This window comes from Topomyia yanbarensis, chromosome 2, assembly GCF_030247195.1.
Source record: "Topomyia yanbarensis strain Yona2022 chromosome 2, ASM3024719v1, whole genome shotgun sequence".
Taxonomy (NCBI): domain Eukaryota; kingdom Metazoa; phylum Arthropoda; class Insecta; order Diptera; family Culicidae; genus Topomyia; species Topomyia yanbarensis.
The window spans coordinates 26,547,825-26,564,025 of NC_080671.1; the positions used below are offsets into that span (position 1 = coordinate 26,547,825).

The following is a 16,201-nucleotide window of genomic DNA, read 5'->3' on the forward strand; positions in this document are numbered from 1 at the left end:
CGGTTACGGAGTCAAAGGGCTCAAGAAGTTGTGGTACTGAAACCAAATAAGAATCGGTATCGGGAGAACATTTTTCGTCTGGGACCTCTCCGTCAGCTTACAGTCAGATTCACCGCCGGGAACGAGACCGCGTAGACCGCGACGATACACCACCAGTCGCGCCGGGGCTCCAGCAAACCGGATACCCTACTCTACCGGAATCGCCGAACTGACCGCATCACTTGGCTGGTTGGCTCGAACTTCTCTCCGCCATTTTAAAACCGCCATTTTGAACATTCGAAAAAAAAAATTATGATTATCGATGAATAACGAATAAAAGATCAAAAGCAGATGTTCGTATTTCTTCTCATTTTTCTGCAAAAAATTCACAAATATTGCTTGATTTTCCACCAAATCTAGGAGAAGGTCTGCTCAAGAGTGGTAACATGTTTAGTTTGTGTAAATCTCGTCTCATATAGGGTGATGTGCCTATTATGGCAGTAGAGCCTATTGTGACCCTATTTCGTACCCCTTTGGTTTCGAACCAAGCATATGAGATAATGACACTATCGATTTGGCTAAAACAGGTGAGAAAAAATAAGCTCAAGTTATATTCTTTATTTGTTGTGCACATATGTATTTAGAACTATCCTCTAAATCCAACTTTTAATTAAAACAAAATCACCTTATTGAAATATCTACTAATCCGCCTCACTCACGTAGTGAACCGAAACTGGATGCAACGGCGCTTAGCAAAATAAACACTTACGAGCCAGCATTTACCGCCTCATATCTCGTTATTCCAGCACAAATATACTAAACATTGCACTGATACATACCTTTATTTTAGCTGGAGAACCTTTTTGCGATAATTTCACTTTAAAATCACTCGTCAAACACTAGAATAGGCCTAGTGTTATAATAGGATAAAACTAAATACGGGGGTTCCTATTATTGGCATGTTTTGCTGATACACTACCACAAACAAAACCAACTTTTTGTATCCATCATACAGAAAAGAATTACCAGTGCGGCCAAACCAAAACATGAACTTGTAAATATAATGTAATGCTATTTCAGGTATAAGTAATCAATTACTTCAAGTTATTCAACTAATTGTTGATTGCAGATATTTTATTTTCATCTGCACATACAATTCGGATTGGGAGAAAGCAATTCTTGTCATTCCAGTTGCTAACCTTCGAATGATTTTTTTCTGCGTGCGCAATTCTGGGCGCTCTTCTACTAACAGCTGATGAGTTTCATTGATGTGCGTGATGTTTACGTTTGTTTTGATCGGTTGAAAAAAGCAGAATGATTCGTTTTACAAATCACACGTTAGCGTCCATGATCTGGATACCCAGTTAGAATCGACGCAAATGGAATATGAGGCATTGCGTTTCAACTAGATTGTTTTTCGATGAGGTGGAAATTGGCACACCCATGAGGCGATAATTGGATCGTTGAGGTGGGAATAGATGCACAGAATGGAACATTTATTTTCATTTATGCTGAAAATTGAGGCAATTCTGCTAAATAAGCATTATATAGATGTTTAAGTAACAGTACACTGATACTTTATTCTGAGAAAGGTTATAGATAATATGGCTTCTTTTAAAGTTGTTCAAAAAATAGTGCGACCCTCTCCCTAATGGTACCAAAATAGGCTCATCACCCTATCTCTGTCCCCTGAAATAATTATCTCGAAGCAACCAACTGAATAACTGTCTCAAGAGGTAATTCCCAAGAAGCATTACCCCTAACAACACGAATTCGCTTACTTGGATTCAACTGATATCTATCCCTTTACGTATCAAATGCCGACTGCCAGCATGTTTTGGCTTTCATTGCACCGGATAAAGTACAGAAACGTGATTTTTATTAGACTTTCCCCCTCCCCGACTGCTCGTTGTTTTTGCCGGCTGCCGGAGATGACTCACGGAAAGCGTTACACTTTGTGTTCCTCTGATTGCTAATGAGATTCTAAATGGAATGTTTGTTCGCACGAGTGGCTTCCCGTTAGTCTGTCTGGAGTCTGCTGCCTATACGAAAAAAACACGAAAAAAATGCGGATATGAGACTCTAACTGCAGGGCCATAAAGCACGTTCTGCCAGTCAGCTGTCGTGTGGCTGTAGACCGGCTTTTGGCATAGGTTAAGTGGGGAAGGGGCGGCTGATGGGCGATCAGAATTGAGCTTTCTTTTATTCTCTTTAATCCTACGATGTGGTAGCGGAAGGGGAACGGACGTAGAAAAATGTCAGATGCAGCCTTTGCTGTACGAGGAAAGGTTGTTTCATCTAGAATAACAAAGACTGATTGTAAGTGCTGTAAAAGGTAGAGGAAGGCTTGAACAAGTCAGTGCCTTAACAACAATGGAGAAGATGGCTGAAGTGATGTAAACTAGTTACTTTCTTGAAAATCATGTTGCAATTTCTAGAGTCTGTATTTTATATTGTTGAAAATCGTAGAACATTCAACATAATTGGACCAATATTGATTCACATACTTGACATTAATCATATGTTCTTAATATGGATTCATATTCCGAATCCGTGGATTTTAACATAGTCTAACATTCAAAATGTAATTACTGTAACCTAGGCCAGGATTCCCAAAGCAAAATTATTCCCTGTCAAACATTTTCGAACAAATTAAATATCTGCAGTCTACCGGTATGCACTGACGTTTAACCGTATCACATGGCTAGGCCATTCCACATACGACATTTCAACCTACGAGACCTTTTTTATGCACTAGACAAACACCTTCGGGCGGTAGCAACTCTGTTTTTTGTTCTGCATCACGCGCCCCATTGCTTTTGATATTGCCCCGTTGTGATGTTTATATTATGTTTATTATGCATTTAATGAAAATAAAAAGCTTGGGCGTAAAATTCCATAAACTATTCGGGGGCCATATGCGAAAACATTCGAAATTGAAAATGAGTGGAAAAAAGTAGCACCCAGCAAGCGGCGAACAAACGCGCTCCGACCAACCGACACGTGGATATTCGCGAAATGAGTTGCCATAGTGCAGTGCAGACACACGATCAGCGCCACAGCAGTCGACTGGGAGCGCGGGACACGAATTTTAATAAATTTCTCGTCACCGGAATTTAATTTTTTTTAAATACTGTGCGGTATTTTCAGCATTTGGACCAAGGCCTACACGATACCGTATGTGTGTGTGGTTTTTTTCATCCTCTACTTTTCACCGCATGTACTGGCGGATGTACTACGGATTGTCACTATGAGGTATATTGAATGAAAATATGTTAACGTCGCTTTAAACTTTGGGGTATAACGTTTCAAAAGGATATTGAAATCTAAATGAAGTATATTTTAACAATCGCAAAAATTTGTGGAACCATAACTGTTTGCCGTTTTGTCCACTGACTAGATCGACTTTCTCATAGTGAAAATTGCATTTCATGGCATGCTACTGCATATGTCACCGCTCTTCTGTTTTGCCAATGCTCATGTTTATGAATGTTTAATTTACTTCATCTTGTCGGATACGAGCTTTAAAAATCCAAACAACTTGTAATCCCTCTCAAAAAAATAATTCAGAATTTCGTCAAACATTCCATAAAATATCTTCTAACTTTAGTGGTTCAATGCACAGCAATGCAAGGTTCAACATCCAAAAAAACCACATCGTCTCCCATCCCCCGAAAAGAGCCTGTGGTAATGTCTGCCGATGATGGACGGTCCTGCCGAGGTAATTGCGCTAGCCAGGCCAGGCTGTTTGCTGAACACTCCACCCCAGCAAATTGACGAAGCTGATGTGTGCCGGGCACAGCCGAACGCGGTCGGACCACTCTTTCGGATGGCTAATATCCTATCTCCCACAGAGAACCGTTTGCTTCCGATGTCATCTCAACAAACAACGAACACGGATGTGTACCCATTCTTCGATTCTCTGATTGTGCTCGGACATTCTCGGAACAAATCGTTCGGACATAAATAACCTATTATTACCTCAAACTCTATTTTCGAAGGAATTTTCCCTCGAATACGTTTCTATTTTTTAGAATTGGTTGCCCGTAGATAGCAAGTTCTATCTCAATGGCGATTTCGTACCAATCGAACGCAAAAACCACGGGATAAATAAATTGATTCTCGGAAACGGGAACGGTGCAGCAGAATGTGTGAATGTGTATCTTTTGTCCACATAACATCAAGACCCGAATGGAACCGCAGCGCTGCAATTGACAGTTATTCTATTAACTTTTAAATCCAGAGATGGGGTACGGTTTTTCTGTCGCCGCATTCGTGTTTTTGACGGGAATGCGCTGAATTTAAACAAACCGCCGCTCTAGGAACATGGAGAATATGGCAGAATTTTAGAATGTTTTTTACGATACATGATTGCTTTTTTAAGCCTGAAATTTCAGTGATATGAGAATTACGTTCTTTAGAAAAAAACCGATTTATTCCACCTAACAATGAAATTAAATCAGACTCCTTAATAAAAACTAATAAAAAAATTAAAATTTATAATATGTAAAAATAAACTATATAAAATTAAAAAAAATTGCGTGTATCCGTCTACCTTTTTATCTAGCACAGAGCGAACAATTTATCTATCGCTTTGTTCTTTATCCAGTGCACAGACAGTATTGTGTCGTCGCCTTCGTCTGCGCAGATCAACCATTGTTGTAATATAGAAAGTTGTCCATTTTGAACATTCGAACCATTTTACGGAACATACCAAGTTGTCAGGAAGATATTTAAAAAGTTATATTATTGAATTGGCTTTTGAGAGGTCATCCACAAACAGCAAGCAATAATGTTGAAAATAATAAAGGCGAAGACTTTGTGTCTTCAGCAAAGTTATTGACAAAAAGTTGCTCAACAATTTTGCTAAAGACACATTCTTAATATATGCACTTGCAAGAAAGTTAATAAATATATCTCCATAAATTCCGCGGAGACATCATTGACCCAAATTTAACGATTTTGGCACCAAAAAAAACACTGTGCAATTAGTTGCGGAAATTCGCGATTAAAGAAATGAAAAAGACACGCTGGGGAGCAAGAAAATAAACAAAAAACCAAAAAGCGACGGACTTAGGCAAAAAAGCAACATTGGTTGGCTCACTCTTCTAATCCACAAGTCAAAGTCGAAATGCAGAGGGAGATGCCGAAGCCTAATTGGGAGAAGATAAAGGGCGATACACAAAGGAGTAACTAGAACAAAATCCTGGCTAATAACCAAAATATTTTTAGTCGATATTTTATTTTGTTATATTTTTTACATACTGCATAATGTGACAGAATAAGGAGTATGTCAAAAATTGCTAAAGAAATTTTGCCAGGATGCAAAATGGTGATATTTTAAGGCGTTTTCAATCGTTTTTCATAACACATCCAGCAATATAGCTTGCTAGTAATGATAACTGTATTAAATAATACGCTATTATAACAAACGTAGTTGAACACAACTGTTTGTATAACCTCACCTTAAAAATAACTAAAAATAGTAATGTTGCTGTGTATTGCACCAGCTTTAAAATACCTTTTTTTAAACATTTTATACCTAATTTGTATCATAAAAAATAACATTATACGGCGAGATCCAGCAAAGCTACTGAAGCAGTATCACAAAACAAGCTTTCGACTATCCAAAAATCTTCCCATCTTATCAGGGCCGTAGATTGAAAATACGGGCCCGGGTGGTCCAACGTACGGGCCCCCACCACTGTATATTGCCCGTGCATCACAAAGTTAAAGTTTGAAATCCATTTTGAATACGTCTTCGTACGTTTTGGTGACTTTGAAGAGGAATTTTTCGTCAATAGTATTAGTAAAAGTAAAGAAATGGAAAGATTAAAAATGTAGTACATAATTGCAAAAATTATAAACATTATCTAAACAAAAAAACCTATTTTAATCCACCTAGCGGTGCAATTGTGCCTTTCTCAATCATGAATCACGAGAATGTGTCCGTTGTTTATATTCATTAAAAACTTTTAAATGCATATATTACATTTTATTATTATACATCACATGACAACTATATACAGGAAAATAAATCATTATTCGAGTTCTAAATTTTTGAAAAAGAAAAAACAGCCACGGTAATATTGAACTGAAAAACCTGTTTTAATCCACCTAGAGGTGCAATTGTGCCTTTCTCATTTCTCCAAACTATGATTTAATAGCTGGTTCGTACAATATAACATTACGGAAATATCTTTCATTCTTATTACACTTGGTAAGTATATATAAGAGCACCTTTTTGCATTCATCGCGGTATCGGTTTGAATCGGAGTTTTCTATGTGATCGCACTTCACAACCCGTAACTCCGGAGCCGGAAGTCGGATGGAGATGGAATTTAATATCAGTTTCCGGGGACGCAACACCTTTAATTTGAGACTAAGTTGATCAAATCGGTCTAGCTATTTTCGAGAAACCAATATAACCGTTATTCTGAATTTGGATGCTTCCGGATCCGTCGATGGTGGACAGGGTGGCCAAAGAGACTTTGAATGACTGTTGGTGACCTAGATCTACAAATTCAACAGTTCTGTTTACATTTTGGAAAAAACTTCACCTTTTTACATTCATCGCAGAATTCGTTAGAATCGGGATTTGCTGCGTGATCGTACGTATCACCCTGTAATTCAGGAACCAGAACTCGGATCCACATAAAATTCAACAGCAGCTGATCGACCTTTCATTTAAAATCAAGTTTGTCAAAATCGGTTCAGAAAATTCCGAGAAACCAATGTGGACAAATCAACAAATTTTGTTTTGTAACCATACTCTTCAACTCGTAATCCGGAACAAGATGTCGGTTGAAAATGAAATTCAATAGCAACCTATGGGAATATTATATCTTTTATTTTAATCTTAGTTTGTAAAAATCGGTTCAGCCATCTCCGAGAAACCGATGTGGACATTTTGTTAACAAATCCGCACATACACACACATACATACATACATACATACATACATACATACATACATACATACATACACACATACATACATACATACATACATACACACATACATACACACAGATATTTTGCGATCTCGGCAAACTCGACTAATGTTATATGAGACTCGGCCCTCCGGGCCTCGGTTAGAAAATCGGTTTTTGAAGCAATTGCATAACCTTTCTATATGAGAAAGGCAAAAGAATAATATTTAATTAGCTTAATAAGCATGAGTTCAATGTTATCTTCATGTGATTATAATTTGGAAAGGTTGGTGGAATGGGTTTGAACGTGTAGGGAATGGGGGGTTAGTAGAGTGGGAGTGGAGGATGCGTCAGAAATCCTTCATCTTATTTCGGTATACGGGATGGATGAAGGAAATGCGGGCGTGAGGGTGGTCAAAGAGGAGGGGAGTGATGAAGGAGGGAGGTGTAAGGGCAAGACGGGGGGGCAGCGACGCAATACTCAACTGCATATTTTGCCTTCCATTTGAGACTTGGTTTGAGAAAATCGGTTCAGTCATCACCGAAGAACCGATTTGACTTTAATTGTGGAATATGCCCGGAATTCCGGACTTCCGGAATCGTCGATAGTGGACAATATATTCAAAGAATGTTTGATTGGCAATCAGTGATCTAGATCTGCGATTAGAAGTTATTTGGTGACCATTTCAATAGTTTTTAGCCTCTGAGGTATTACGATTGTACCGATTTATATGGGAAATTCCAGTGTATCCTTACTAACACCCCTGTAACTCCGGAAGCAAGAGTCAGAACCGAATGAAATTCAGCAGCAGTCAATGGCATTACTGTATCTTTCATTTGAAATCAAGTTTGTAAAAATCGGTAGAGAATTCGTTGGGGAATGGGTGTGATATTAGTTTAGGAACTTGGCGGGTTCCCCGGGGGCGTCATGAACCGTCATAGGTGGCCAATGTGGTCAAAGCTACTTTGATTGATCATTAGTGATCCAGACCCGCAAACTAGAGTAATGTTACATCAATTTTAATATGTTTTACATCATTTGAACATCATGGTGGTACCAGTTTATATGGGAATTTGCTGTGTGACCGCACTCTTCAACCCGTAACTCCGGAACCGGAAGTCGGATCAACTAAAAATTCAATAGCAGCTTATGGGAGCGTTATACCTTTCAGATGAAACTAAGTTTGCGAAAATCGGTTCAGCCATCTCTGAGAAAATTGTGTGAGTTTAAATGACACACTCACACACATACACACACATACATACACACACACATACATACACACAGACATTTGCCGATCTCGACGAACTGAATCGAATGGTGTATGACACTCGGCCCTCCGGGCCTCGGTTAAAAAGTCGATTTTTACAGTGATTGCATAGCCTTTCTTTATATGAGAAAGGCAAAAAGGTGCGAAATCGGCAGTCCCAAAAAGTGGATTTTCATAAAAAAAAAAATTTTCGAGATAACATAAAATCTCGACGTTTCATGCATTTTAAAGATGTTTGGCATCAAAAACGAATTTGATTTCTGAAATTTCATGGGGTCCCCCTTTGAAAAAAAAAAATTTGAGTTCCGGCTTATATGGGAATTTCATATGTGACCGGATGGATTAGTCTATATTTCCGGACGCATCCAAGCGATCCGTACGAAATTTTATAGACATCTGTGGGGATACTATAGCTATCATTTGGGACAGTGTTTGTGAAAGTCTGCCCAACCATTTCCGGGAAACTGATGTGAGTACGTCAATTTTGAAAGATGGCCGCTTTTACCGGGCACTTCCGGAACCGTCTATGGTGGTCAATGTAGTCAACGAAAGTTTGGTTGGCCGTCGATGACCTAGAACAGCAAATTTAAGTTGTTTGAGAGACATTTTAGCGAAATTTTTACCTTTTTTGCTTTCATCGGAGTATCGGTTTGAATCGCAATTTGCTATGTGATCGCACGCCACAACCTGTAACTCCGGAACCGGAAGTCAGATCGGGATGAAATTAAATAACCATTTACGAAGGCGCAACACCTTTCATTTGAGACTAAGTTTGGTTGAATCGGTCTAGCCATCTCCGGGAAACCGATGTGACTGTTATTCTGAATTTGGATACTTCCGCCGGGGCTTCCAGAACCGATGATGGTGGCCAATGGGGCCAAAAAGACTTTGAATGGATGTTAGTGACCTAATACTACAAATCGAAGCAGTTGTGGTCATATTTTGGAAAAATTTTCACCTTTATACATTCATTGCAGAATTTATTAAAATCGACATTTTCTGCGTGCTCGTGCTCACCACCCTGTAATTCCGGAACCGGAAGTCGGATTCGTCAGAAATTCAATAGCAGCCTATGGGAACGTTGCATCTTTCATTTGAGACTAAGTTTGTCAAAATCGGTTCAGCCAGCTCTGAGAAAAATGAGTGACATTTTTGGTCACATACACACACAGACGCACATACACACATACATACATACACACATACATACACACGCTCAGACATTTGCCGAACTCGACGAACTGAATCGAATGGTATATGCCACTCGGCCCTCCGGGCCTCCGTTAAAAAGTCGGTTTTCAGAGCAATTGCAATACCTTTCTATTGAGAAAGGCAAAAATTTTACCTTTTTACATTCATCGCAGAATTCGTTAGAATCGAGATTTGCTGCGTGATCGTACGTATCACCCTGTAATTCAGGAACCAGAACTCGGATCCACACAAAATTCAACAGCAGCTGATGGACCTTCCATTTAAAATCAAGTTTGTCAAAATCGGTTCAGAAAATTCCGAGAAACCGATGTGGACAAATCAACAAATTTTGTTTTGTAACCATACTCTTCAACTCGTAATCCGGAACAAGATGTCGGTTGAAAATGAAATTCAATAGCAACCTATGAGAATAGTATACCTTTCATTTGAATCTTAGTTTCTAAAAATCGGTTCAACCATCTCCGAGAAACCGATGTGGACATTTTGTTAACAAATCCGCACATACACACACATACATACATACATACATACATACATACATACATACATACATACACACATACATACATACATACATACATACACACATACATACACACAGATATTTTGCGATCTCGGCGAACTGAGTCGAATGTTATATGAGACTCGGCCCTCCGGTTCTCGGTTAGAAAGTCGGTTTTTGGAGCAATTGCATAACCTTTCTATATGAGAAAGGCAAAAGAATAGTATTTAATTACCTTAATCAGCATGAGTTCAATGTTATCTTCATGTAATTATATTTTGAAATGTTGGTGGAATGGGTTTGAAAGTGGAGGGAATGGGGGGTTAGTAGAGTGAGAGTGGAGGATGCGTCAGAAATCCTTCATCTTATTTCGGTATACGGGGTGGATGAAGGAAATGCGGGCGTGAGGGTGGTCCAAGGGGAGGGGAGTGATGAAGGAGGGAGGTGTAAGGGCAAGGCGGGGGTAGGAGGGGCGGCGATGTAATACTCAACTGCATATTTTGCCTTCCATTTGAGACTTGGTTTGAGAAAATCGGTTCAGTCATCACCGAAGAACCGATTTGACTTTAATTGTGGAATATGCCCGGAATTCCGGACTTCCGGAATCGTCGATAGTGGACAATATATTCAAAGAATGTTTGATTGGCAATCAGTGATCTAGATCTGCGATTAGAAGTTATTTGGTGACCATTTCAATAGTTTCTAGCCTCTGAGGTATTACGATTGTACCGATTTATATGGGAAATTCCAGTGTATCCTTACTAAAACCCCTGTAACTCCGGAAGCAAGAGTCAGAACAGAATGAAATTCAGCAGCAGTCAATGGCATTACTGTATCTTTCATTTGAAATCAAGTTTGTAAAAATCGGTAGAGAATTCGTTGGGGAATGGGTGTGATATTAGCTTAGGAACTTGGCGGGTTCCCCGGGGGCGTCATGAACCGTCATAGGTGGCCAATGTGGTCAAAGCTGCTTTGATTGATCATTAGTGATCCAGACCCGCAAACTAGAGTAATGTTACATCAATTTTAATATGTTTTACATCATTTGAACATTATGGTGGTACCAGTTTATATGGGAATTTGCTGTGTGACCGCACTCTTCAACCCGTAACTCCGGAACCGGAAGTCGGATCAACTAAAAATTCAATAGCAGCTTATGGGAGCGTTATACCTTTCAGATGAAACTAAGTTTGCGAAAATCGGTTCAGCCACCTCTGAGAAAATTGTGTGAGTTTAAATGACACACACACACATACACACACACATACACACACACATACATACACACACACAGACATTTGCCGATCTCGACGAACTGAATCGAATGGTGTATGACACTCGGCCCTCCGGGCCTCGGTTAAAAAGTCGATTTTTACAGTGATTGCATAGCCTTTCTTTATATGAGAAAGGCAAAAAGTCAAAAATTCCCTTTGTTCAATTGTACAAAAACAAAATAAAGGGAAAACTTTACATTGAATGTGTGTTGCGTTGCGTTGTGACGATGAATTTGGCGGATTGCACACTGACTTCATCATGTATGACTGCTGATTATCTAATAAGAGTTGCTTGGGAAGTGGTAAGTAGGAATTCATACCAATCCAAGCCAAATTAAAACCTCAACACATGATAGCCATCATTGCCGGCCGCCCCCAGCTGCATCGTTCACGGGGAAGGATAAAGGATAAGGTAGACGGGAAGTGTTGATGCTTCACCTACTTAACGGAAACACGACGATGCATCAGACTCTTCTATAGGTATCGTGGAGTTGGTGGTTTGGAAGGGTATAAGGTCTAGGATTCACTCCAAGCAAGCGATGTGACTTGTAAAGAATATTTTATTACGTAGTTGTTTAGTTAGTCTTCGAGTACACGATGACTCGAAAAAGAAAAGATCTTGTTCAGTTTTTGATTCTCTTTAAACTCTGGGCAACCGGTTACCGAGAGTATCCTATGTTTCCTAAACACAAGCAATTTGAACTCCACACAGCCGACCGTGGGAGTATTGCCTAGAAAAGCTAATCTTATCGGATGCGCCACGTTCGGCATAAATACGTTAGGCATAATGGACGTTGGGCATACATACGTTAGGCATAAGTATGTTAGGCATAATGAACGTTAGGCATAATGGACGAATGGCATAATGGACGTTAGGCATAATGGACGATAGGCATAATTCATAAAAACATAAAATTAATCGCAAGCCTTTATTTATTGTAGATATTTCAACCTTACCCCCGTTTTTCGGGTTAGAAAAAAACTACACTTTGCAATACCATACCATCGTATGACTTTATCGAGACACCGTGATATGAAAAATATAATGCGAGATATTTGTCCCTTACTAGTGTCGATTTTTTTCTATTTTTTTACGTAGATTAGCTGGATGCTTTCCTCATTTAAGTCAACAGTTTTGGTTGAAATACATTTCAAGTTTATTGGATGTATTACCAATATAACTGTAATAAAGTATTGCAAAATAAGTCAGAATAATTACCAAAAATTACGCTTTGGAGCTATGGAACCTTGCAGTATTATGGACGCATTAGGCTAAGGTTGTTACGTTTGTGACGATACCTTTTTTATTTCGGTGACTTTTCACAGCACACGAAAAAAATCTCTCGTATCAGACAGTTTCTGTAGTTCTACCTTTGATGACCTGATGAATATAGTCATTGAACTGTATCCCTGATTATACAGTTCAATGAATATATGAATATGGCTGCTTCTATATTATCTCCCATATTGGATAATATAAAAACAGCAATATGAATATGTTCGTTGAATGAATAATAAAATGTATCATTCTTTCTTTCATGAGCTTTTCTTATATACGAAGACTTTTTTCCCAATAGGTCCAATTTGCAAATGAGAGCCCTTTTTTCGCTTTCTCTTTCGCTTATTACTGCAAAACCATTAAAACTTTTTAAACATTTATCGGTATGTTTCGAAAGATCAAGGTTTTCACGCAAATAGTTGAAGGGAAATCAGAAAGGTGACCGAGTAATTCGCGGAAGAGAAAGAAAACAAAGAGAGGCTCTCTTTTGTAGATTGAACCTATTGAAAAAGAAGTCTTCATATTTTCTTCTTGAATAATTGCACCATGCATGAATAGGAACTTAAGAATTAATCTAAGTTATTATGCATTATTCATGCCTTAATGCAAATGAGATTGTTTTTAAACAAGCGTGTTGAGACTATTTTAGTCATATGCTGTTAATCGGTTGTATGTCGAGAAATTAATGCAATCTGAGGTAGTTTCAACTTTTAGTATACCGCAATACCGCTTTTGCCGCAACGCACTCATTATGGGATGCCAAATGTATTCCCATGCACTGTAAATTTTCACAAGCCGCTATGCCGCTGTCATTGTATATGGGCCTTATCAATGGAATCTTTGCAATTCTATTTTACTTTCCGTATGCCAAGCATTCGATCTGCTTCCTTTATTTGAGCAAGTATTTCTTCAAGCATATACAGCAGAATAAAATATTGATAAAGTTGGATCAGTTTCCAGAGTATTTCTATAACATCAAAAAAGTTCAAATATTCACGCAATCACCCGAGGCCAACACTTTAAAAAATAAGTTTCTTGAAGTGATACTTCGACTAGATAATTTATGCCTAACGTCCATTATGCCTAACGTATTTATGCCTAATGGGGTACACCCTAATCTTGCGTAATGGGCCGGATCACTATCTATTGTAACGGTATTTAGACAGTATTCGCTACTTCTTCTCTACGATATATTTATTTGGTTGAAAACTACCGAGTAATAACACGTTATACAGACAAAGAGTTATGATAGCGCAAGATGTTTTAAATCAAGGTATGCATTTCCTATTTTGGATGATTTGTAAAATACACGTGTACGAGCGATAATAACGACCATTGAAGAGAAATACAAAGTATTGTTAACCTGATACACGGGATGGTTAGCAATAACGGAACTTGAAATTAGATTTATAAAAACAGACGCGGCGAATTTTCAGTACGTATTCACCCGCGATCATCGATTCTAGTCAGTTTAAAATCTTGTTGCGGCTGATTTCCGATCAGATGCACATTTTTACGGTAGTGTTTCCTTGATTATATCTGTTCGCACACTCTCATTCTTCTACTATCGGCAGAAGGTTGATAGCACCCAGTCGTCGCCGGTCTATGGACCAAATGTCATCAATAGACTTAGACTCGCGTGGAGGCATGAGATAGGAAACTTGTGAGAATTTTGTTATCCAACCGTTTGACGACCCATTTTTGTTATTAAATTGGTTCTTATGAACAAAGCAAGAATACTGATGTCAATTTATGCGCATTTCATCGATTGTAGACTGCGTAATTAAAAGAATAGTGCGGCACCCTCCCTAATGGGGCCAAAATTAGGTCTTTATCCTATACCGTGACATGCCCCAATACCGTGAGGTTAAGAACGTCTCAAGTGAAAAATGAGTCTAAAAATTCAAATTGTCGACTATCGCGTTAGCTGATCTTCACATTAAATATATCTGATATGAAAAATAAACGTTATACTGTTCATTGCTCTAAACTGTTGGGAAAAATGATTGACGAACGACATACACCTAAATACTGCTCACCTCAGGGGGATAATTCCAAATTCCGCGCAAAATAATTCCTAATACCGAGTACCATAAAATGAGCTAAATACTGGTGTAAATAATGAAATTTCAGTGAACACTTATAGAATCCAGCTTGAAGTTTTCCCTTGATTTATGGTTCAGGTTTCTTTCCTTTTCCTTGAACTCAGTCATTTTAAGAACTTCTTTATCCAGTGCTATCATTATCTTATTTTTTGATGTTTTGCGACTTAGTCCGGTCCGACTTAACACCGACCATATGCAAAGTTTGGAGTCGATCCGTTCAGTGTTTAACCCATTCATGACCATGTTGTTTGTGGACAACAATGTTTTTAAACAGCCATAACTTTTGATTGAGGCAAGCTTTGCTCACAAAAACAAGTAAGACTAATACATAATAGACTTTCATTTGAGTATTAACAGTTACAAGAATCATCTCTAGAACTGAAGTTATTTTAATTAGTCTGATTGGATTCCGATGGAGCAGTGCTGCCGGGGGCAGTTTACGTTGATGACGGAAAATTAATTTTTCATATATCTTCGTTATGTTGCAATATTATCGAATACTGATAAAACCCATCAATTTAGACTGTTTTTGGCTACATTTTCCACGCAAGTGGACCCTTGTAAATATTCTAGAAAAATTGTATTGAGCATTGGAGGTAAAATTGAATAGATTCTAGCACTGCTAGGGTAGCACCTCCCAAGCAACATATTTTGTAGTAAAAGAATATTAACAACTAATAATGAAACCAAATCACGTGTAATAATCTAGCCGGGGTGAACATGATCTCAACTGTTTCACCACCAAAAAAGTCCCAAGGCGGAGTCTATTTGTAACATGTCATGGAAACGTACGCTGTATTGCAAATCAATTTTGCCACCTAGTTTCAAATCGAGTTCAATTATGTTTGGAAAATTTTCGGTGTTGGAATAATGCGATGTTATTTTGGCAAGATAATTTGGAATATTTGAAAGCAAATATTTGGCTCTTCTATACTTAAATTTCACCGGTGCTTCTAGATTTACTGTCAATTACGCAGTTTTACGTTTATATTTTCAATGCGCCTTCAAATAAAATCAGGAATGGATGAAAATATAACAATAAGATATAGCGCTCCAGGCAAATGACGCAGTTTGCGATTGCGCCTAACAATATGCAATTCGAATATGGTGCAAAAATTTATAAAAGCATCATGGCCGCCTTCTCGTTGTGGCTGATTCTTTGACAGAAGAAAATCAACGGATTCAGATGCATCGATGACGCCCTCTCTCTGTTGCAAATTTGTTTTGTTAAAGTATCGGCAAGTATTTCACAAGTTTGCAAGTATTTTGTTCTTTATATGATACTTATTGCAAATAAACACTGACAGCTGCTATCCACTATAGCATTCAGTTACTTTTAACAAACAGTTATCAAACATTATAGGCTCCACCTACTGAATATCGTTTAGAATCGGAGCGGTAAGATGGAAAATAATTCTTTTAGTCAACAAATTCACTTTTTACGGTTTGATTAGTAGCAACAAACTTGTTTGTGGTCTATTAGCAACAAACCACTATCTGAAAAAATGCTTTTATACTTTTTTACAACTGATATTCAACCAAATAGGCTAAATTTTTTGTAGACTTGTTACATATGTTGCTAGGGTTTTCTTTATGAAAAAAGGCTTTTCGAGTTTCTTAACCTTACCGTTTTCAAGGAAAAATAGT

At 38.2% G+C, this 16,201-nt stretch overlaps 1 protein-coding gene across 1 annotated transcript in view; it reads right to left on the reverse strand.

Moving 5' to 3' along the window:
• Positions 1-1,096: 1,096 nt before the first annotated feature.
• The window catches only part of LOC131678982 (probable G-protein coupled receptor Mth-like 1), a 514,068-nt gene continuing 498,963 nt past the window's right edge, over positions 1,097-16,201 (reverse strand). Inside the window, exon 10 of the transcript XR_009303781.1 lies at positions 1,097-1,659. The gene's annotated coding sequence lies outside the window, so the exon portion shown is untranslated. The remainder of the gene's footprint in view (positions 1,660-16,201) is intronic.